At 40.4% G+C, this 24,554-nt stretch overlaps 1 pseudogene; it reads left to right on the top strand.

Annotated features, from left to right (window-relative positions):
* Positions 1-14,966: 14,966 nt before the first annotated feature.
* On the top strand, positions 14,967-16,944 carry LOC126011832 (26S proteasome non-ATPase regulatory subunit 4-like; annotated as a pseudogene).
* The last annotated feature ends 7,610 nt before the right edge of the window (positions 16,945-24,554 follow it).

Genomic DNA, 24,554 nt, shown 5'->3' with positions numbered 1-24,554 from the left:
AAACCACTGCTTTGTCTACCCAACATCCCACCCTGCCAGACTTTCCCCAATGCCAGGTAGGTACAATAATGTCTATGTGCTTCTGTCACTTAATACAAAGCTTTTAAAATGTATCTCTGTTGTTAAATATTTTATTAATATTATGGAGTCACATTCTTTTTTTTCTTATTTTTCAATTTTCTTTTCTTGTTTCTTTCTTTATTAAAGTCTTTATTTATACAATTTGATTGCAAACATAATTATAAAGAACACCCCCAAACAGTGTGACATTCTCATCACCAATGCCCAAATCTCCCACCTCCCTACCCCACCCCCACCAGTATTTGAGACAGGCTTTCTACTTTCCTCATTGATTCACATTGTTATGTTAGTTGTCAGTGTAGTTATTTCTCTAACTGCACACACCACTGTAGTCACATTCTATTAAATGAATGCAGCACCCTTTATTTTTTTCATTTGCCCGGGGGAGGACAACGAAATGTTTCCAGAAGATCTACTTATTTATGGTTACTCAAAGTCACTCAAAGTCAGTAGTTCCCCAGAGAAGTCTTCACAAGGCAGCTATGTTTTCTCCCTTCTCTACCTGGAGAATGAGCTTTGTGGAACTGCCTAGAATTTCCTGGAAAGCAGACATGTGAGGAGAAACAGCTAATTTTCTTGACTTCCTAGAAGCCAAGAACTTCCTTGTGACAGTTTTGATTGTGGCTTGTTCACCTGTGGGTGTTCCTGAAAAAATCCAGCTTCGGCTCCATCATGAATCAGCAGATCTGAGATACTCCTCAGGCTCACAGGGTCAGAGAGAACAGAAAAGAACTGTTAGTTCCCTGCACAACAGGGGAGAACCTGGGAAGGATTGTGAGGTCCTCAATGGAATGCAAATCAGTTTTGGGAATCACTTAATTTATACTTTATAATGTTCAGACATCTGGTATAGAGGCCTCCAGCTGAACTCTTGATCCAGGTCTTCATATCAGAGAACTGCTGCTCCTGGTGGACCACAAGGACCTCTGGGAGCTGGATCCAACCCTCTCATCAACAGCTCACATCAGAGGCACCAAAAGTCCCTCTAGCAACTCTCAGGCTCTGGTTCTATATCTAAAAGTACCTGCTCTGCTCCCAGCATGGAGCTTCTGTTCTGGCAGAATCTTACTTCATCATTCCATCTGGTACCCTGAGTGACAGCAGCTGTCAGGACAGGAGAAAACAATCCGTGCTTGGCAGTCCTTCCTGTGTCCCCAATCAACTCCCTCACCCACTCTCATGGCAGCTGTTTCCTCCTTACTCCCTCGAGCTCCCCACTCTCCCAACCCCCACCTACAAGGCTGATCTCTACTATCCCCTCTTCTCAGTGAAAAGAAGCTAGGGTTGTAAAGAGGCTAGAGTTGACTTAGCTCCTTGTTAACTCAGAGCTTTATTAAAAAAAAAAACTTTAATTTTTTTAATTTTCATTTGCCCGGGGAAGGACCATACCATTGGTGTTCAAGGGTTACTCCTGACCCAGAGCTCAGGAATAGTACTACTGGCAAGGCACGGGGGACCACACAGGATGTCAGGGACTTTCCGATAAATTAAAATTCTCTCTCTTCCATAGGCAGGGCTCCTGATTTATGTCTGCTGAGCCACCTTACTTGAGCCCCAGCACCCAGATTTTATCCATCCTCATTCTCTCTTCTCCCTTCTCTAAGTAGTTACAAATCTTGTGATCTGCTGTTGGCTGAGTACTCAAAGATTTCTTTCTGATCCGAAACCAGCCTGTGCCTATGTTTTTCCTGCTGCCTCTCTCGCTTTATGGGGATCACCCATCTTTCTGTTTTCCATAAACTCTCTGAATACAACGAGATGGTGTCACTTTCTTGATTCAATCCCTTCTGATCTTCTGGGTTCTCTTTGTTCTGAACAAGATGCACAGTTTCTGGACCATGACACATGTCCAATTTATCAATGTCTGGTTGCTCAGTGTGCATTCTGAACCAGAGGAGGTGCATTCAGAATTCAGAGGAGGTGCATGATCAAATGTGTCTGGAGCAAGGGGTCCTGGAAAGCTCCCCATATTTCTAACAGGTGTGATGTACACATTTGTTCTTGTTATCCCTACCTCCAGATTCCTTAGCTCCATCCTACAATCTCCAGAATTTAGAGTGAAAACTGATGGAACAGCCCTTTCTTGTATTTTCCTGAATTTTCATCTATTCTCTTCTTGTGTGTCATAGAAGAAGGGTCTTTTTCAACACTCTTTTTCTGAAATGGCTACCTAAGTCTCTGTGCATTCCTATAGCCTTCCTTTCCATCACAGTCCTGAGTTGTATTCAACTGACCATGTTTCCAGAACATGAGCTCCCTATGAATGGTGTCTTGTTTTATGCCATCAAGTATCTGATATTATATGGGTGTTCATCTTGCATCTGTAATGTCTTAGCTACTTTGCATATGGCTGCTTGTTGGCTACTACTTACAGAGATTTCTCTGTCAGATCTCAAATTAAGCATAACTTATCAAAGGTCATGCAGAGACCCCTCAAATAACCTTACAGACTGTGAATTATTCCCTTGATCCCCTCTTGACTTTTAGTGTTCCTAATTGAAAAAAAATCCTGATGAGAAAAAAGAGTGATGGCAAGAGGAAATATGGTGAGTCATGAAATCTATTCTATTACTTAACTTTAAGTAGTGTCCCACTATCAGCCATAAAAGTGCTCAGGTAGCTGTTGCCATTGTAATTCACTAGCTTGGCTATGCCTATCTTCTTCATGCAGACATAAGTGGTTTCCAAGCTTAGATGATTTTAGATTGGTACAGCTTTACTGAAGGCAATCTGTGAAAACTCTTTGGACTTAGCAATGCCAGGAGGTGACATGTCATGAAGCTATGGAGCTGTGAATAAGAACTGCATATAATCCTAACCTCACAGACTCTGGGGAAGATGATACAGGTTTGAAGCCTGTGTTACATCTTCTTTTTTATACTTTTATGTACTAAGAGGGGATAGTACAAGTACCTGTCTTACTATAATACCTTTCTCTACACCTTAAACTATTCAATTCTGATAGAGATTCTCAACCAGAAGCTCTGAAGTTATGTATGAGGAAACCAAAGCTTAGAGAGGTAAAGTTAATGACCCTCAAACAACAGAGCCCAGACCCAAACCTTTGCTCATTTTCCTCATTCTCTTCTCACTCTACCCACTACCTAACCACAGGCCTTCATCTATGCTCACCGTAGCATCTGCTTTAACTCATCACTGACTTGCCACTGCTCCCTAGCAAAGGGAACCTCTTAGGCCAATTAGAGCAAGGTTCTTCACGTGTTCCTAATAGGTTGGTGAAGCTTCTTTCTGGTTGTATGCTCAATGGCATAGACTACTTTGTTTCTAAACTCAAAAGGTCACAACTTCAATCAACTTAAATATGATTTAAAAATCATCTATGGCAATGATAGCCTGAGGTGCAAAACCCCAGGGTGCTATTAGCAATTTGGCATTCTTATTTCCCAGGGGAATATTCCAGGCATTCTAGAAGCAGTGACTGTGGGAGACATTATAATTACAGATTCTTAGATGTGTGAATTGAATTGAACATAGGAACAAATGCAAATGTCCACCCAGAGCCACTTGTCAATGTGTTTCCTCCTTTTTGGCTTCTATTCTAATATTATTAAATATTCTATTCTATTCTAATGTCATTATAGGGATCATCCAGAGTCTTCTTAGTATGAGAGATGACTAGAACTATGGAGAACATGATATAATTGGCCCTTCTCCCTACCCTGAGGAAGAAGAAAGTGTGAGCCAAAATGGAGGCAAGAGTGACTCAAGGTCACAGATTTCTTGGGGACAAATGTAACAGTTGACTTATATCACCTGACTCTCAGCTTAGCACACTCATGCTGCCTCTAGAAACTAGCTCTGAGCCTCAATTTTACTCTCCATAAAATGGTGTCATAGCCTAGTGGAGATGTTGTAACAAATCACCAGTCTAGGTGGATTCAAGATCAAGGTGTTAGTTGCTCTGGTTTCAAGTGAGAGGAATCAATTTCTTCTTGCACCCTTTCAAGGCAGAAAATAGAGAGGGCAAATCTCATCTGACTCATGAAAGTACTCTCACATAATTATGTCCATAGGCCACTTGGTGTTTAGTCTTCTACATCTAAATGTAGACTCTACATCTAATGTAGAATTGAATATAAATTCATTTCAAAAATGGGAGTTAAATATAATTCCATTATTTCAGTTTTGAAGATTAAGTAAGATTAGTTTTGGGAATCACACAGTGGAAGGGAGGTCATGAGAGTGGAACACAGGTTTTCAGAAACCAGCCTGGTGGGAATCCTTGCCTTTGCCCTGTTGATCTAAGCAAAAACGTTTTTAAATGGGAGAAATCTCACCTAGTATTAAGGTTGCTGTGAAATTTAACTAAAGCATTAGATTTAATAGTCTAATTCTTCGTCAAAATAAGAAATGCTGCCTTCTCTGCCAAAGATAAAACTAATTCTCTTTCTCTGCACCTCGCCTTATGAAGAAAGCACTAAAATTAGACATTGGGAAATGTGCTAGGAATAGAAGAATGTTTGTTGTCATAGGAATGTACCTAAATAAAATACACAGGCCCTTTCCTTTTCTAAGAGTACTTACTATTTCCAAATGTAAGCAACTTTATGATCAACAACTGCAGTGGCCTTCCATGAGGTTGACAAGGTGACAGGGATAAAAATCTGTGTCCTCAAGTTTTCCCAGCTAGTAGGCCATGCTCTTCAGAGTACTGGTTTGCTTGTATAAGGAAACACCCAATCCCAGTCATACTAGCAGCCAGAGCTACACAGATGCCAGCGAAAGGGAAGCAACCACTTTCACTCCTAGGAAAGTGGAGGCAAGCATTGCTCATCAGCCATCAGTAGTTTCTCCTTCCTTAAATGGACTGTGGTATCAATGAGGAATTTCCATTGACTTGTCTTTGACACCCTCAAACTATTTTGAGATTGATGAGATCAGTTTTCCTATTTTTTTTTTTTTTTTGCTTTTTGGGCCAAACCCGGTGCTGCCTAGGGGTTACTCCTGGCTATGTGCTCAGAAATCACTACTTAGGGAACCATATGGGTTCCCGGGGGATCGAGCCACAGTCCGTCCTAAGCTAGTGCATGCAAGGCAAATGACCTACTGCTTGTGCCACTATTCTGGCTCCTTTTATTTATTTTTAAAGCAATTTATTTATTTATTATTAATTGATTGGTTTTTGGTCACACCCAGAGATGCTCATGGGTTACTCCTGGCTCTGTGCTCAGAAATCTCTCCTAGCTCCGGGGACCATATGGGATGCCAGGAATCGAACCTGGTCTGTCCCAGGTTAGCTGCATGCAAGGCAAATGCCCTACCACTGTGTTATCTCTCCGGCCCCATTCCTTTTCTTTTAAAGGAAAGTGGACACATATGTAAAAGCTGCAGACAAACCGAACGGTCTTCAGGCTCGCTCTCATCCCTTTGCAATCCTGCTCCCACTCCTATTTCTCACAAACAGGCAGCTCTGAGACTGTTTCCTTGTATCTTTCTTTGGGTTGTTCTTTTCATTCAGTTCTCTTTATTCACTGAATTAATACTCATGTATGCTAGGGGAAAGAGCAGGGATAAACAGTGGAAAATTCCTGCCTTCCAAGATCATACAACATTCAAGAGTACCTCTATCCTCAGCTTTTTGTTTTATTTTGTGATTTTATCACCATGTCTCTCTCCACTCCAGTAAATCTGGATTTTTTTATGAGCTTGGAGATAAATACTACAAAGGTTAATTTGCTTGTCTTGTCTAGCTTGCCACTAAGAATGTGACTCTAAAACCAGCCACCACAAATGTTTCCCCCAGGACTACCAGGATAACTACTGAACACAGAGCCAGAGGTGTCCCCTGAGCAGTGTTAGAGACAAACAGATAAATAAATATACTTTACCACACAAAATTTTTTCTAGCTCATTTTCTCACTTGCTACCATGTCTGGGAGTTTGATAAATACATTTATGGGATAGGGCAGATGACACAAAAGGCTCCATGCTTTGCATGCAAGATGCCTAAGTTTGATTCCCAGCAATGCATTGTTCCCTGGCACTGTCAGTCTGCCCATCATCTTTAATAAAACACTAATGCCTAACCCAGAGCTTTTTTTGGTTGAGTCCTATGGCATCAACTTCAGCCAGAAGGCAGGTAACATGCAAATGGTGTCTGATGGGGCAAGAGGAGGGAAGGCATAGCATTCCAAAGCTGTCTTTGGGGGAAGAGCTTTAGTAATCAGATATAATTCCTGTAAGAAGCTGACTATTGAATTCGTGAGGAATTTTAAAGTTGACTCTCAGAAACCCATTTTAAAGTGATTAAACAAGAAATATAATCTCTGCTTTAACAGCCAGAAAAGAGGGTGGGGAAAACTCTTAGAGTTGAGAGAAGTAAAAAATCAGTATCTTAAATACAAGGTTTCTTCCAACTCTGTTTTTCTTCAACTTGCCTATCTGGTTCTTCCATCTGGCCCCAGGAAGAGCCTTTGTTTTGGGTGGGGACAGTAGTTAGGTAGAGATACTACTGGCTACATTAGTCGTGTTCACTTTAGTCCAGGAGGATGGGGCTGATTATTAGAGATGGAAAAGTTTTTCAGTTTTGTACAGTTACCAAAGTCCTGTTTAATGGACTTTTGCAATCATTCCTCAACACCCTGTTGTAGCCAGTCTAATATTTCTTTGACTGAATAGCATGCTTAAAACTAAAGTTAGGTTGAAATTTTTTGGAGCTATTTTAGAAACCTTTTACAGCTTTTTATGCTTGTTGAGTTGACAATTTTTTTAAATCTCAATGGTTCATTCATTCACGAAACATTAAGCATTTGCCATATGCCAGGCATGATTCTGAATTTCTGAAGACACATGAATGAATGATATGGACTTTTCCGTGCTCTTTGAAAGGAGAATGATACTATTTGGTATGATTTGGTAGATTAATATTATTCTTATATAGAAATAGTATTGATCAGAGAATATGATTTTACTTGTTTTTAGACATTATACCTGATTTTAAGTAATATAAAATTAAAAAGATAGTGTTTTTCATTTTAGCCACTGTGATTTACAGTTTACAATATTACAATGGTAGGGTTTTATGCATACAATATTCTAACACTACCACCCCAACATTTCTTTCCACTATTGTCTCCAAGTTTCCCCCTCTCCTGCTCCTTTCTCCCCACTATCCTGATAAGCTTCATTCTGTTGATTATTTCTTAGATGCTACTGCTCTAGGTCTTGTTTTTCCCTTACTAAGGCTTTTTGACATACCACACTTAAGAGAGATCATTTTTTATCTGTTTCTTTCTTACTGTCTCATCTCAACATAACCCCCCTTCTATCCATATACATATAAGTTGCATGACTTCATCTTTTTTTTAGCTGAGTAGTACTTCATTATGTATATGTACCATCGTTTCTTTGTTCAAGCAGCTGTTCTAAGATATGTAAATTGTTTCTATATTTGGCTATTGTGAATAGTGCTACAATGATCATAGGAGCACAAATATTTTTGAGTAACATTTCTGGGCCTTTGGGGTTGATGCCCAGTAGTAAAATTACTGGTTCATATGGGAACATTTCTTAAGTTTTCAAGAAGTATCCATATTGCTTTCCAGAAGAGCTTGAATTGTTAATATTCCCACCAACTATAGATGGAGATTCCTTTTTCCCCACACTCTCTCTTAACACTTTTTTTTGTTTGTTTGTTTGTTTTTGTTTTTGGGCCACACCCGTTTGACGCTCAGGGGTTACTCCTGGCTATGTGCTCAGAAATCGCCCCTGGCTTGGGGGGACCATATGGGACGCCGGGGGATCGAACTGCGGTCCGTTCCTTGGCTAGCGCTTGTAAGGCAGACACCTTACCTCTAGCGCCACCTTCCCGGCCCCTCTCTTAACACTTTTTTAAGAAAACTTTTAAATGCTTTTAAAATTTTTTAATTTTACTTTCCGATACTATTGTGACTTACAAAGTTCTTCATAGTTGGGTTTCAGACATACAATGAATCATCATACATTCTAACCACCAAAGTTGACCTCCCTCCATCAAAGTTCCCAGAGTGCATTTCATACCATAACTCCTTGTCAGTATAAAAAGCCCATTTAAAATTTAGATTGATAGAGTTTTGATTTTATTGTTATTGACTTTGGCTTAGATATCTAGTTCAGTCTTTTTTTAATTACCACCAATGCACCTGAGACAGCTTGTCCCCTGGCCCCTACCATTCTATATTTGTTTTTCTCCTCCTTCACTTAGTTTCTTTATTTCTTTCTCCTCTTTGTACTCTGGGACCAAGGGTTTTCAAGACAACTCCCATTTGAACCATTGTATTTCTTCATGAAGTTATTCTAAATATCACATATAAGTAATATTATTCTGCATTTATCCTCCTCCTTCTTCTTTTAGCTTACTTCATTTAAAATAATATTTTCCAGTTCTATCCATGTAGTTGCAAATTGCATGGCTGCATCATTACTTACAGCTATGTAGCATTTCCTTGTATATATATGTATATGTATAATATATATATGTGTATATATATATATATATACCACATCTTCATGATCCACTTGTCTGTTGTTGGACATATAGGTTGATCCTAAGGTTTAGCTATTGTACTGAGTGCTGCAATAATAACTGTGTACATACATCCTTTTGGATGAATTTTTTCTCTCGTGGGGATAGATGTCCAAAAGAGGTATTTCTGCATCTTATGGCAGCTCAATTTTTAGTTTACTCAAAGTTCTCCCTACTGTTTTCCACAGGAGTTGGACCAGGCAGCATTCCCATTAGCAGTGGATTAGAGCTCCTTTCATATCACATCCTCACCAACAGAGAATATTCCCAGTATTTTTGATATGTGCATCTTCCCTGGTGTAAGATGATATATCATTGTTGTCTTGACTTGGATTTCCCTAATGGTAAGTGATGATGAGCCATCTGTTTGTCTTTCTTAGAGAGTGTCTGTTCATTTCCTCTCCCCATTTTTTGATGGGTTTTTAGGTTTTGTGGATAACACTACTGTTCTTTCTTTGTTTTGGGGCCACAGTGGGCCACAGTGGTGGTTCCCACTTCTGACTCTTTGCTCAGAAATTACTCCTGGAAAACTTGGGGTCCATAAGGGATGCCAGGGATCAAACCCAGATTGGCTACATGTAACGCAAATGCCCTACTGCTGTGCTATCATTCCTGTCTAACACTGCTTTTTTTTATTCTTTGTGATGTGTTCCAGTCTCACTGATATGAATGGATATTTCATTATTGTTTTGATTTGCATTTCCTGATAAAGAGCATTTTTCTTATAACTATTGGCTATCTGTATGTCTTATTTGAGGAAGTTTCTGTTTATCTCTCCTCTGCATTTTTGATGTTGTTTTGTTGTCATTGTTAAGGTTTACCAATGATTTGGATATCTTAGAAATGAACCTAAAACATTTTTTAAGGAAAACCTCCATCTAATCCGTACTAACCACCTTTTTTGTAAAAAAAAAAAAAAAAAAAGGTAAAATGGTCAGATGGTTGTCTCATGGTTATTGCATAGGAGCATAATGTGTACAAGCTGTTTTGGGGTAATGCAATGTATCACCCTCTGCCCAAGGCACATGCCAGTAAACAGTTGGAAACAGATTGCAGGGGCTTCCAAAATAAATCTTGATTCTTTGGGGTACAATACATAGAAAGCAAATTTAGTTAACTCAAGTAATCAAAAAAGTAATCTTACTCAAAGGGTCGTCATTGCATTCTAGATATCCCAGAAGCAGGAGCACAAAGACACCAGGATATAGCTTCTCCTCCATCTCTTACTTTCACTTTTCTATGTCTTTTTGTCCATATTTTTCTGTCTCTCTCATCCTGCTCTCATCCCCCCAGACCAGCATACTCTCAGCTTCAATCCTCATGAAGGAGTGTGGTATGGTGGTAGGGAGAAGGGTCAGGAATACAGAATGGTAGACTAGTCAAACAAAGCCCAATGAAAGTTTAGAATTCTCTTCTGAGACTTCTCAAGTGAAGACAGAATCTCCTGCAGACCAGGCCAGGCGAACTCTCCCAGGAAGAACTATGGACAATGCTGGCCACACTATCCAGCCTGTCACAGAAAAGGGAAGTCAGTGACTTCTAAAGGGAACAGTGCCAACTGGGCAAAGACAGACAAAGGATTCCCTGCTGGAGTTAGACTGGTTGAGAGACTAAAAGGAAGCAAAGGGATGTGATATCTCTTTAGTAATTTTCCTTTGGTGCCCAAAAGGAGAAAATGGAGAGAGAGAGGCGAGAGAGAGACTATGATAGAGGCAGACTTGGGGGCAGGAGGGAAACTGGAAAAATTGGTAGCAGAAAATGAACACTGGTAAAGAGATGAGTGTTGGAACATTGTATGACTGAAACTCAACTATCAACAACTTATTAATTCTGTATCTCATAGTGATTTAATTAAAAAAAAAAACAAATTAAAAAAAAAAAAACCTCTTGGAGGAGTCCTCCTGAGGGACAAACAAGAGTAGAAGGCATTTACTCCTTTTCAGGACACTGCTTGTCATAAGCCAGAGATTTTTGCAAACAGTGCTTAATGTCAAATCAATGAAGTTAACTTTTCTCTTGATTGACTGGGCCACTCACTGGCCTGGAGAAAGATATGATGAAAGGGACACTTCTTGGGGGAGAAGTCACCCTCATTTATATATGGCTTGGATTCTAAAATCTCTCTCTCTAACACACACACACACACACACACACACACACACACACATCACTTCAGCCCTGGCCCTGGCTGGGGGATTTTCCATAATTGGGCAGAGCAAATCCACATGTTGTTTACCAAGTCAGGAATGTTCCCAGCAGCCACTATGTTCTCTTTTCCTAACTAAATATTGGGTCAGGAAAATGCTTACCCACCCTCTAAATTATTCTCATCTCAATGGCAGAGGGGTCAACTGGATGTTCCTATTTTGTTTTATTTATATACTCAGTGGATCTGCATTTGCTTTGCAAAACCTTTATACACTACACACTTTCCTTGGATCCGGTAGCCTGCTGTGGAAGGAAGTAAGAAACTGAGAGAGCCTCTTTCGAGAGGTTCTGAGATGACCCCACTTTCCTCTAGGGGTGTTTCTCTGGATGGATGAGCTGTTCGTTTTATTTCTTTCTAATATTCCATCTGCTCCCAACCCCATCTTTTTGATGGTGGGGAACACACATTTCTTTCTTTCTTCTTTTTTTTTTTTTCGTGAAGCCAGGTAGCTTTTAGTGGATGAAACTTGCTTAGCAATAAGTGAGAGGAGAAAAAGGGGAATATGTGTTCAAGAGAGAATGCAGGCTTCTCCAAAGTGGAAAAATAAGCAGGCAAAGAAAGCAACAGAGGCAAATAAGTGAGAAGGAGGATTGGGGCTTAAAGAGCAAGCCAGGAACACACAATTTTTTTTTTTGATCTAAGAGGAAATGATGCTTATGGAAACAGAGGACTATGGTACTTCAGGCTTCAAAATTAGATATGCTATGTGTGTTTGGTTAGCCCTTCACGCCTGGGGTTTGGAGCCCAGCATTCCAGCATGCTGTGAAGGAACAGACCAGATCAGCTCAGTGCTCACAGAGACTCATTTTTGAGCAACTGGGAGAGGCCTCTGGGTTCAGATACAGTTAAGAATGGCCGTTCGTGTCTATTACATCTGGATTCTGTTCTAAGCAGTTTTCAGAGATGGTGTTACTTACATCTTTCACATCCATCGAGGTAAATCAGGATAATTATCTCATTTATTATTAGAACAAGCTAATTTAGGATTGAAGATTCACCCTTAAAAATAACATATTTTGTAACTGGCCAAGCCAGAATTCAAACCCAGGTAGTTTAAATTCAGAGTCAGTATGCTTGTTCTACTGTTTTATCTTTTGGCAGCATGTTTTAAGGGGGCAAATCTTTCCTGGACTTCAATTTCTTTACTAAAAGCACAAGCATAGTGCACCCCCATTCTGTGTTGCCAGGAACAAAAATGAGACAAAAATAAAAGAAAAGAAATTTAAAAATCCCAGGTAGCAATTATTTGTGATATTTTTCTGTGTTAAATCTCTCAGTTCCAAGTGGAAGCAGTTTCCTCAATCCTGTGCTGGCTGGTCCTCAGCAGGGTACCTCAGCTGCAGGCAGCAAATCTCAGGGGAGACCTTCTCTCTCAAAGGCTCACCCAGACTCCTGGTTCCCTTAGCTAGTCCCGTACTTTAGGGACATTTCTGGGGTACCCTGTAGAGCTGCTGTTGGCAGTGGGGGTTGACTAGTCTTTGGAGCTGGAACATTCCGCAGAACAGATGGGGCTCTCCCTCTTGTGTGAAGGTGGCAGCTTGATGGCTTGATGTATATTAACTGGCAAACTGCTCATCCTGTAGGGTTGGCGGAAGGAGGCTGCAGTTGTGAGTGGGCACAGGGGTACCACGGAGGGAAGTTGGCAAGCCAACAAGCACAGAGTAGGCGAGAGAATCAGTGCGGTTCAGGGAAGGGGGCGGGTCTGCTTTGGAGGTAAAGTTGCTGAGCGCCACTAGCCCCCCACCTCCCATCACCCAGGAAGCATATTGAGCAACATTTGCTTAATGGGTCTCTCAAGCGTCTCAGAAACAGCTTGCAGGAGCCTGTTGTCCTCAGGAATAACCATGCAGGACTTGCTGCTCTTCTGGTCCAGTCGGCTCTTAGGAAATAGAGGTCCAGACAGAGGGGAGCGACTTGGAGAGCAAAATAATTGACCTGCAACTCCTTTGATGGTTAAAGGCAGCCACTATCTATAAAAACTCACACTTTTGAAGTAGATTTTACTTCGTAGAAATTTTTGGTTGAGCCAGAGAGATAGTACAGTGAATAAGACGATTTCCTTGCACATAGCCAACCGGGCTCCACCCCCTTTCCTAGCATATGGCCCCACCTTCTCCCACCTCAGCCAAGAGTGAACCCTGAGCACTGAGCCAGAAGTAATCACAAAGCACAGTGGGGGAAGGAACTAAACCTCTTCCTCTAGCCCCCCCCCCAAATTTTTTTGATTTGATGATCAACATAAAAGAAGTTTCAAAAGAAGAAAAAACATCAATATACTAATTGCCATCATTTTGTGCTTTCATGTTCAGCCCTTTAAAATGTATTTTTTTATCTTGTCAGTTGTAATCCGAGAAAATTCTTCTCCCTCATTGAATGGCAAGTGATTTTTCTCATGCTACATAAAGTCTTTATTTAGCCTTGTCACCACACACACACCACACACACACACACACACACACACCCCTAAAAACAACAACAAAAATCATACACCATAGATGGATAAAGAATTAAATTTATGAAATATGATAGTCTGAATTTAGAATTTAGTTAAGGCTTCCTTGGGGACAGCTTTCTGTCTGTCTGGTGTCTCTCCAGCCTTATCTGGACAGACCATCTTTTGCAAAAATGGTCATTTGTAACCAAATAAGAAACAGGCCTGGGCAGGAAACTGCTTGGGCTTGCCTGGAACCCCAATTACCAGTTTCTATTCTGATGGAACAATGTTTCTCATCTCAGAGCATATTAGAATCATTTGGAGAGTTTTAAAGAAAGATTTATGCCTAGTCCCTATGCCCAGAGACATTTTGGTGTTGGAATCCAGACATAGGTGTTTCTTTACAAAGCATCCCAGAATCCTCATGTACAGCTTAGAGATTGGTGGGAAGGAAACATCATTAGAAAGATCTTCACCACATGTTTCACAGAGGATACTCACAGGTTAGACTTTGGTTCTCTAAAAGAGCAGAGACATTGTCAGCTATATGTAGTTAGAGTCACCATTACCATTTGCACAAAGTATGCTTATAATTTATAATTTGATGGCAGAATATGGCTTATAATTCTGGAAGGTGCTTATGGGAAGAAAATGGAGCTGACCATAGTGAAGGCTGGGAGAGTATGTGGCAAGGGAAGGAAGATGAGAAGACTCATTCGTCATGGCTCACAGGAAGGTCTTCATGGATTTCTCATTCTGGGGCTCATCAACCTCTCAAAGGCTGATTGGCAATTGGACTGAGAAGAGGGTCTGTAATGTGGGTATGAGTTGGACTCTGCTTAAGTTCAGAACAGGGAAGACTTTTCCAGGCCATTGCAGAAGTGACTTGTTGATTCTAAGTAAGCCCCATGTTTCATTTTTTGCTAGTGTGCAAGGAATGTTGCTCACCTCTTTCAAATAGTTTCTTTCAAATGACTCAGCATTTTGAAATTGTCTTAAAGGTTTTCCTTTCTTCTTATTTGGAAATGTTTTTCCCAATTCTGATTTGGTATATTCAGCTTCCTAGTCAAGACTCTGGGGTTTTAGTGTCTGGGTCATTTTTAGGTAACTTGTTTGCCTTGATGGGCCAGAAAAAGGAGAGGAGGAGGAGTTTAGCAAATGTGATCTGAGAATATGCTGTGTCAGGAAGAGTTATTGGCAGGAATAATACAGGTTGATGAGCGAGGTGACTCTGTACTTTTTGTTTTTGTTTTGGAGCTACACCTGGAAATGCTCAGGGCTTACTCTTGGCTTTGCATTCAGGATGCACGCCTGGCAGTGCTCAGGGAACGAGATGGTATGCTGATATCGAACCTGAGTTGGCCTGTGCAAAGCAGTACCCTTCCATTGTACTATTTCTCTGGGCCAGAACCTGAACTTTTCTCAGCTAAGGTGGGTGCCCACCTGTGATACACCTCAGGAAAAGATCTGGGAACACCTGGGAGGGGACAATCTTATCTGTTAAACCAGGACACATGATTCACTAGAAGGCTTTTTGGAGTGTAGCTCTAAAACTCTAAAAACAGAGTTTCAATATCTTGATGGGACAAGTATCCTTCTCATTAGATGTTATGAGGAAAACACAGGGTTGAATAGGGAATGAAGAGTGAGTGGTCTTTATTTAGATAATTTTAGAACTAAATGAGCAATAAGACTGAAAAAGTAAAGGAAGAAGGCAGGCAGCAAGATGGTGCTGGAGAGCACTATGGTCTGTGTGGACAACAGTGAGTATATGTGGAATGGGGACTTTTTACCTAACGAGCTGCAGGCCCAACAGGATGCTGTCAACATCGTCTGTCACGCCAAGACCCGTAGCAACCCTGAGAACAACGTGAACCTCATCACACTGGCCAATGATTGTGAGGTGCTCACCACACTCACCCTGACAGCCATATCCTGTCCAAGCTGCACACGGTCCATCCAAAGGGCAAGATCACCTTCTGCACGAGCAGCCGTGTGGCCCACATGACTCTTAAGCACCACCAGGGCAAGAATCACAAGATGCATAGTATTGCCTTCGTGGGGAGCCCAGTGGAGGACACTGAGAAGGATCTTGTGAAGCTTGCCATGTGTCTCAAGAAGGAGAAAGTAAATGTGGACATTATCAATTTTGGATAGGAGGAGGTGAACACAGAGAAGCTAACAGCCTTCGTGAATACACTGAACGGCAAAGACAGGATAGGCTAGCATCTGGTCACAGTACCCTCGGTGCCCACCCTGGCTGACGCCCTCATCAGCTCGCCCATTTTGGCTGGTGAAGGCGGTGCCATGATGGGTCAGGAAGCCAGTGACTTTGAGTTCAGAGTGGATCCCAGCGCCGACCCTGAGCTGGCCCTGGTCCCTGTGTGTCTATGAAAGAGCAGCGGCAGCGGCAGGAGGAGGAGGCCCTGGGGGCAGAGGCCAGGATTCTCCCAGTCAGGGCAGAAGGTGAAAGAGACTCTGACGATGCACTACTGAAGATGACCATCAGACAGCAGGAATTTGGCCGTGCAGGTCTCCCCGACTGGGCAGCACGACAGAGGAGGAACAGATTGCCTATCCCATGCAAATGTCACTACAGGGCACAGAGTTTGGCCAGGCCAAGTCCGCTGACATGGACGCTAGTACAGCCATGACACATCTAAGTCAGTCAAGAAGGAGGATGATTATGACGTGATGCAGGACCCAGAGTTCCTCCAGAGTGTCCTGAAGAACCTGCCTGGTGTGGACCCCAACAAAGAGGCCATCTAGAATGCTATGGGCTCCCTGGCCTCGCAAGGCTCCCAGGCCACCAAAGACAGCAAGAAGGACAAGAAGGAGGAGCACAAGAAGTGGGACTGGAAGGAGAGGGGTGCGATCCGTCCCAGAGTCTGTGTGGAGGCTGCTGGTGTCGAGCAAGACATGGTGCCAGTGACCTTGGCCTCTTCTTGTTCCCTCAAAAAAAAAAAAAAAAAAAAGACTGGAAAAGTACATGGATTTCAGATCATGGTTGTTTTCTTTAGGCAACAGAATTCTAATTGCAGAATCAGATCTGTGCTTTCCTATGAGGGGTCTTGCAGTTATATGGAAGGGATTTGCTAGACAGGTAGAGTTAAGGAGCAAAGAAAATGAATATGATATATGATACTAGGAGAGAAAGGATGAAAGTTCAGAGAAAAGAAGACTGATAGGACATTGGAGACAATGGAAGTGCTGAATGGTTCTGAAACAAAATTAACTAGATGGAGAAATTGATCACAAGTGGGAGATGAGGAGGATAAAGAAGACAAGAGTGAGTTTTAAGATTAGGTGATATTGGGAGAGAAGCTCAAAAGCTATAATAAATCTGCATCCATGAGCCTGCGGGTGGCAGGTAGAGACTGTGAGAGGATAGGACTTGGGGAAAGTGCTGTTACACAAGGGACAGAAGAATCACCTGGAAAATGTTATTGAAAGATAACTTCAGTGATAGAATTTGGGATTAATTGGGATTGTGAAATTAATCTGACTCCACCCTACTCAGTATATGCCTTGTTACCTGTTGGTTGGAAACATCTTTGAATGTACCACCTTGGATTGGTGTTTAGACCACCTGTCCCACCTCAAGGTGTGGTCTCTTGCTTCAGAATAAATATTCAGATTTTGAGATAAACACTCTCTTGGATTTTTCAGACTTCCATTGTGCTTGCTGTTTCTTAGGAGCAAAGGGCAACATCTGGGAACTCCTAAAATATGTTGTGTGTTTGAGTGTGTGTGTGTGTGTGTGTGTGTAAAGTATTTGCTTCCAGATTAATATCTCTCCAATGTATTGGCTTTAGAATCTGAGGGTTTAATTCTATAGTAGAGAACATGAGGCCCTGAACTTATTCCCTGGTACTTCACCCAAGTACCACTGGCCAGAGCATGATCAGAATTAACTCTTAGGAAGGAAGGAAGAAAGGAAGAAAGAGAGAGAGACAGAGACAGAGAGATGAGAGAGATTTGATTTTAAGAAACATTCAGTGGATCAGACCAGGTTCTGGGATCTTAATTTTCCACAACTGGAAGAAGAATTTTAGTGCCCATTACATATTACATGTGTAATATGTACATAGGTAACAAAGTGAAAAAAACTATTGAGAAATATCTAACCCAGTAGCCAGAGAAAGAGTTAGGGAGAAACTACCTTTGCCAGATCTATGGAAGAAAGATTTCAATAAAAAATTAGGGAGAATAAATGAGGTGGAGAAAGATCTCTTGGTTCTCAGGTCTTTTGTGATCTGAGGATGGTAAAAGTCACAGGACAATGGACGAATGAATGAGTGGGGGTGAGAAAGAAGGCATGCAATTCTTGCTAGCACTATATATGTAGAGTGAGAGATAACAAGGAAGAGAGTGAAATGACTACCACAGAGAACAGAAGGAGTGTTCTTTTATAATGAAATGAATGGAAAAAGAAGAAAGAGCTTGACTGGACTGAACCTGGATTGGCCAAGTGCAAGGCAAATGCCCTACCCATTGTACTATTGCTTTGGTCCAAGTTTTACTTACTTTTGATCTAGTCATACCCAGTAGTGCTCAGAACTGACTCTTAGACTCAAGGATCACTCTTGGCAATATTAAGGTACTAACAATATGGGTGCCAGAGATCAAACCAGACAGATTGCAAGACGAGTCTCTTAACCCTTGTATGATCTCTCCAACTTCCATGAAATCTTTTAAAACAAATCCCAGACCTTGCATCCTTTCACTATTTATACCTAAAAGACATGGCCTTTACAACATTTCTCACATTGTGGAAATATGACATCTAATACATAGTCATTCACTCTTTGGTGGCATTCAATTTCCAGTTTAAGCTTAATTCTCCAGCTGTGAAATAGGAGAGTTGACTAATTCAAGAGCCAAAGCACATCCATACACTACACTGTCTCCTTATATCTTTAATATTGCTTCATCCATAACAGTTTCTCCTCTTTTTAAAGTTAAGGACATTTTTTAAAAAATGACATCTAGTGCTTGGCAGAATGAGTCATGTTTTGAATTTGACTGCTTTCTCACAGTATCACTTCATTTCTTTCTCTATCCCTTGAAGTGTCTTTGACCAGAAAAATCTTAATTTTGATTTAATCTTGAAAATCTTGATTTGAATTACCTTTTATAGGCACAGGCCCAAGTTCAAGGGGAAAGTTTTGTGCTTCATGTGGCAATAGTTGCAACAAGGGGCACATATTAGAATTAGAGGAGACATTTAAAAAAATCTCTATGCCCAGGCTTCCTCCAGGCCTTTAATATATTTAAAAGGAATGGCTATCAAGTTTAAAATTCTTTCCATTGTTATTATTGCTTTCGCTGCCACCATTGACCAGGGATCAATCACAGACTTGGTTGTCTTGTCCCAAAGCTGGCACATTTGTAGAAATGGAAGCAAATGGCAATGCCTCTAGCATGAGACTTGGTACATGTGTGGTGATGCTAAGCTTGAACTTGATCTTTTCTCTTTTTTTTAAATTTACTTTATTTAAAAAACAGTCATCACATAGTTGACATAGTTGATCATATTATATTTGTTGAACTTAAACTTTTTAAGGCTGCTACTCTACCATTGAACTGTCCTATAGACTTTTTACATTATAATCATTGCAGAAATGAGACCATCATATATATTAAATCCATATATATTCAGATGAAGATGAGGTGGTATCTACAAAATTTCATGTGGAGGCCCAGATATTGATCATCTCATTCTTAGTCACCTCACTAAAATAAAATTATAGATTTGAGGGCAGTTTTTCTCTCCATGTAAAATTTCTATCACTGTACAATCTGATCACTATTTCTTCTCAGATTTTCAATTGAAATAAAGAAGATTACAAAAAATAGACTTCTAATGCTTTATCCTATTTGCATTTGAAAAACAATTGGATTCTATCAAAAATAACATGGTTATATCTACCTGAATTGTTATTCCAAAGTACAATCCATTCAGGTGAGAGAGAATAGGAAAGTTTTTGGGATGTCTTCCCCTTGCTGCAACCACAAAACCCATTACTTTGCTTCGTACCTCCAAAATAAAGGGTTAAGTTAGGCAGTGGATCTTATTAGAGGGCAGAGTGAAGATATTTCACTCTCAACTGAGGGATTCAAATTGAACCACATGAATCAACAGGAGCCTCAGTGCTAACACATCACTGACCTTTCTTCCTCTTTTTTTTTCTTTTTTTTTTATTTTATAATAGCTTATTTTTATTGAGGATCAGAAGTTAATATACGGTTAACATTATTTCTGCACACATCTTTCCAACAATACCCCCATGGCCTGAGCACTTCTTACCTACACAGTAGCCCAAGGGCCCCTTTCATAATAGCTCAATCCAGGGCCTATTTTAGTAACATAGGATTGAAACATAAACTAATCAGATTTGTACAAGTACAACAATTTTAACCAATGGGAGCATAAACACATTTTGATGGCGGGAAGGATAAAGAGGAACCTGGCAGGATGGGGGGAGGGGAAACAAATAGCTAATTGATATTTACGCAAATACAATTATTTGTTTAGCCTATTTTCCATTTAGATCTATCTTTTGTGCAAGCAATAAGGATCATAATTTAAACTTTACAAAAACATATCTATAACTACATGCTTGAGAGCAGTTACAAAAACAGGTTACATGGAAAGGTTAAGGCATCTGGTTAAGCCAGATTCTTTGTGCTGAGCTAAATTTATTTGCAGAGTTTTCTGTTGGTTCAGGGCTATGCAAACTTTTGTGGCTTGAATCAGGCAGGCGGTGGAAAATTCATTCAGAGTTCCTTTGATATGTGGGGTGCTCGATCTCCCACATCTCCCCCTGTTTAGTATACAATATAGAAGGGACAGACGTGCCTCGGTGGACTGGCCACACTGGGTGAAGAGGTGTGGGGCTTCCAGTCACCGCATCTGCTACCCTTGATTCAGTCATTTCCAAAGCTTGGCAAGGCACAGATTGAGGTCTATGCGCCAGCTCCTCGATAACTTCAAACTTAAGTGGCGGAGAGTTGGCAGGAGGGGAGATGTCAGGTGTCAGCTGGTCTTCTGAGGTTCATAGTTGTTGGTATAGAACCTTTGAGTCCTTTCTGGTTGCTTCATCCACTTGATTCTTTACGAAGGTGGTGAGTTTGCGAAAAGCCCAAGGACCAAAGGAAACTAGCAACATAAAGCCAATGAAGGGCCCCAAAAAGGCTGGGAGCACTGTTGTTATCCATGGAGTGGTAGAAAACCAATTATTGTACCAGCTCTCACTCTGCTCTATATCTTTTTGTCTATTTACTAAATTATCCTCTATGTGTTGATGCTATCTCTAGCTAAGCCGAATTTATTTTAAAAAGCAACATTTTACTCTAAGGATGACACAAATTCCCCCCTCCCTCAAAAAAATGTTAAATTTTGAACCACAGCGGTTATTCTGCACTCTTTGCTAGGAAATCAACAGTAGTGTAAACTTCTTTAAGTTTGTAAACATTTTTAGCAACAGTTATAAGGCATTAGCAGATTCTAGAGTATGAACCAATGAATAAATATTTGTGCTTACACCAATAACACCTAGGCCTTTTAATAAGGCTAGGGTGATGGCAGTGTTTGATTTTTGTACTGCAGCGGGGAGAGACACAAGATTATATTTAAGAGGTAATAAGGCAATTTTTGATCTAACAGTCAATTTAGGCATTAAAGCAACCAAAACACAGTGGTACTAGGACTAAAGAAACAAATGTAAAACAATGGGGGAGATAAACTAGTGAAACAGGAAAAAAAAACGTTAAATTGGGGGCAATCATGAACTGAAAGGAGAAATCAACGACAAGAATTTGATTACAATTTTTTCAGATTATTAAAATTTGCGGCAGGGAGGTCTTGGAAGAGTTCTTGCATTGGGGATACTTTTGGAGCTAGGCCCAGTTTCAAGGAACAGTCCGCGTTAGGGAGAGTTAGTAGGGAGGGCCTCGCAGCATGAGTCCACAGGGGAGTTGGCTGTCTTTTCTTTCAGGAGACGAGGTGTGGGTTTATCTGGGTGTCCCCTCGCCTGGGTGCAGGGTACTGGTTCGTTGAGTAGGAGGTCTATCTTGATGCCTAATAGAATAAGGACTGAGGGTGAAAAATTTTAATATGGTGGAAGATCTGGATGGGATTGAGGGGTAAAGGGATAGTTGGATTTCCGGAGGGGAGAAAGGGGAAGGTATATGGGAAGGGTATGAAGGAAGAGAAAAGAGAAAATACCTTAGAGAGAAAAGGGGAAGAGAAAGAGAAAAAAGTAATAAGCAGAATAGAGAGAAAAAAAAAGAAAAGTAGTAAGAAGAGAGGAGAGAATAGCAAGGGAATGCTGGTTTAATTAAAAGTATTTGAAGAATTGAGCCTGTGGTTTAAGTCTGTACGTCTCAGGTACTGCTTCGATGATCTGAATGATCACGTGCTTCAATTCCTAAATGGAGGTATTACCTAGAGATAAAGTGTATGTTAAAGAGTTTTCTTGTGGCCATCTCGTAGTGCATGCAAGGTATGGTATCCTGTATGGTATCCCGAATTGCCACCTTAGTTTGTCCGCCCTTTGTATCCAAGGGCGCCTGTGGACAGAAAAGCTGAGAGGTTATTTAAAATATAGTAAGATAAAGGCATTAAAAGGTAGTGTTATGGTATGTTGCCATTGCAGTCCGTGATTTCCCTTGGTATTCTATACTTGTGTTCTTGTATACGAACTCCAAGGGATTATTGTGGGCCTTTGTTGTAGAAGTCTGATTACCTACCTGTTCTCTCTATGCTGCCGTTTCTATTGTTATTGTTTTCTTTATGGTATATTGTGTAATCAAAATTTTGCATTATTCCTTTTTCATGTATTTTGGACACTGCTCCCACGTATATGTTGACTATTACAGTGTTCGGAGTTTCTACCATGTTAAACCCTGTTATTTGATTGTTAAGTATTAGTTGTGTATAAAATATGTGTTCTAGGTGTTTCAGAATAGTGCTACCATTCTGTATTTTTCTTTTGTCTTCTGACTTACTTCGTTTAACATAACATGATCTAGGTCCATCCACGTTGCTGCAAAGTCTGTGATTGTATCATTTCTAACTGCCATGTAATATTCCATTGTATATATATATATATATATATATATATATATATATATATATATATATACCACATCTTAATGATCCATTCATCTGTTGTTGGACATCGAGGTTGGTTCCAAGATTTGGCTATTATACAGATTGCTGCAATAAATAGTGGGGTGCATACGTATTTTGGAATGAATGTCCTTCCATCTTGGGGGTATATGCCTAGGAGAGCAATTGCTGGGTCAAATGGCAGCTCAATTCTGAGTTCTTTGAGCACTCTCCAGACTTTTCTCCATAGATGTTGGACTAGGGGGCATTCCCACCAGCAGTGGATGAGAGTTCCTTTCATACCGCATCCTCGCCAACAAAAGTTGTTTCCATTATTTTTGATGTGAGCCAACCTCACTGGTGTAAGGTGGTATCTCATTGTTGTCTTGATTTGGATCTCCCTGATGATGAGTGAAGGTGAGCATGTTTTCATGTGTTTGTTGGCCATCCTTCTGTCTTCCTCAGAGAAGTGTCTATTCATTTCATCTCCCCATTTTTTATGGCTTTATTTGGTTTTGAGGGGCTCAGCTTTCTGAGCGCTTTGTATGTTCTAGATATCAGCCCTTTATCTGATATATCAAGTGAAAAGATTTTTTTCCCATTCTGTTAGCTGTCTTCTTGCATTAAGTAGGGTTTCTTTTGCCATGCAGAAGCTTTTTAGTTTGATGTAGTCCCATTTGTTTATATTTGATGCTAACGTTCTTGCCATTGGTGCTCCATTCTCAAAGACCCTTTTGATATAAAGGTCTTCGAGTGTTCTGCCTATTTTATTCTCGATAAACTTTATAGATTCAGGTCTAATTTCCAGGTCTTTGATCCATTTTGAGTTGACTTTTGTATAAGGAGTGAGATATGGGTCGATTTTCACTTTCGTACATGTGAGTTTCCAGTTGTACCAACACCATTTGTTGAATAGGCTTTCTTTGTTCCATTTCATATTCTTGCCTCTTTTATCAAATATTAGTTGGCTGTATATCTGAGGGTTTATGTCTGGGAATTCTGTTCTGATCCACTGGTCTGAGGTCCTGTATCTGTTCCAGTACCATGCTGTTTTAATTACTATGGCTCTACAGTATAGTTTCAAGTTAGGTACGGAGATGCCTCCCAACTTCTCATTTTTCAGTATGTGTTTGGCTATCCTGGGTCTTTTGTGGTTCCAGATGAATTTTGTAATTGATTGTTCTATTTCTTTAAAGAATTGTGCCTGGATTTGGATAGGGATTGCATTAAATCTATATAGCAGTTTGGGTAAGATAGTCATTTTGACTATGTTAATTCTACCTATCCATGAGGATGGGATGTTCTTCCATTTCTTTAGATCGTCTTCAATTTCTTTCTGAAGTGTTTTGAAGTTTCCCTGGTATAGGTCTTTCACTTCTCTTGTAAGGTTGATTCCTAGATATTTGATATTTTTTGATACTATCTTAAATGGGATTGTATTTTTAATCTCTCTCTCCTCAACTTCATTGTTTGTATATAAAAACGCTACTGTCTTTTGTGTATTGACTTTGTATCCAGCCACTTTGCTGTATTGGTTGATTGTTTCTAGAAGTTTTTCTGTGGACTCTTTAGGGTTTTTGATGTATATCATCATATCGTCAGCAAATAGAGCTAGCTTGTGTTCCTCTTTCCCTACTTGAATTCCTTTGATTCCCTTCTCTTGTCGGATTGCTATTGCTAGGACTTCTAAGGTTATATTGAATAAGAGTGGAGAGAGTGGACAGCCTTGTCTAGTTCCTGACCTTAGTGGGAATGCTTCTAGTTTCTCGCCATTAAGTATAATGTTGGCTGTAGGCTTTTCATAAATATCTGTAACTATCTTAAGGAAGGTGCCTTCTAACCCTATTTTGCTGAGTGTCTTTAACATGAAAGGATGTTGGATTTTGTCAAACGCCTTCTCGGCATTGATTGATATGATCATGTGGTTTTTGTCTTTCATGTTGTTGATGTGATGTATCATGTTTATTGATTTGCGTATGTTGAACCAACCTTGCATTCCTGGTATGAATCCCACTTGATCGTGTTGTATGATCTTTTTGATGAAGTGTTGGATTCGGTTTGCTAAGATTTTGTTGAGTATCTTTGCATCAATGTTCATTAGTGAGATTGGTCTGTAGTTTTCTTTTTTGGTGGTGTCTTTGCCTTCTTTGGGAATGAGTGTGATATTAGCCTCATAAAAGGAGTTGGGTAG

This window comes from Suncus etruscus, chromosome 6 (genome assembly GCF_024139225.1).
Source record: "Suncus etruscus isolate mSunEtr1 chromosome 6, mSunEtr1.pri.cur, whole genome shotgun sequence".
In the NCBI taxonomy this organism is placed as follows: Eukaryota; Metazoa; Chordata; class Mammalia; order Eulipotyphla; family Soricidae; genus Suncus; species Suncus etruscus.
The sequence above is the reverse complement of the archived record's forward strand: the minus strand, read 5'-3'. Positions and strand labels throughout refer to the sequence as shown.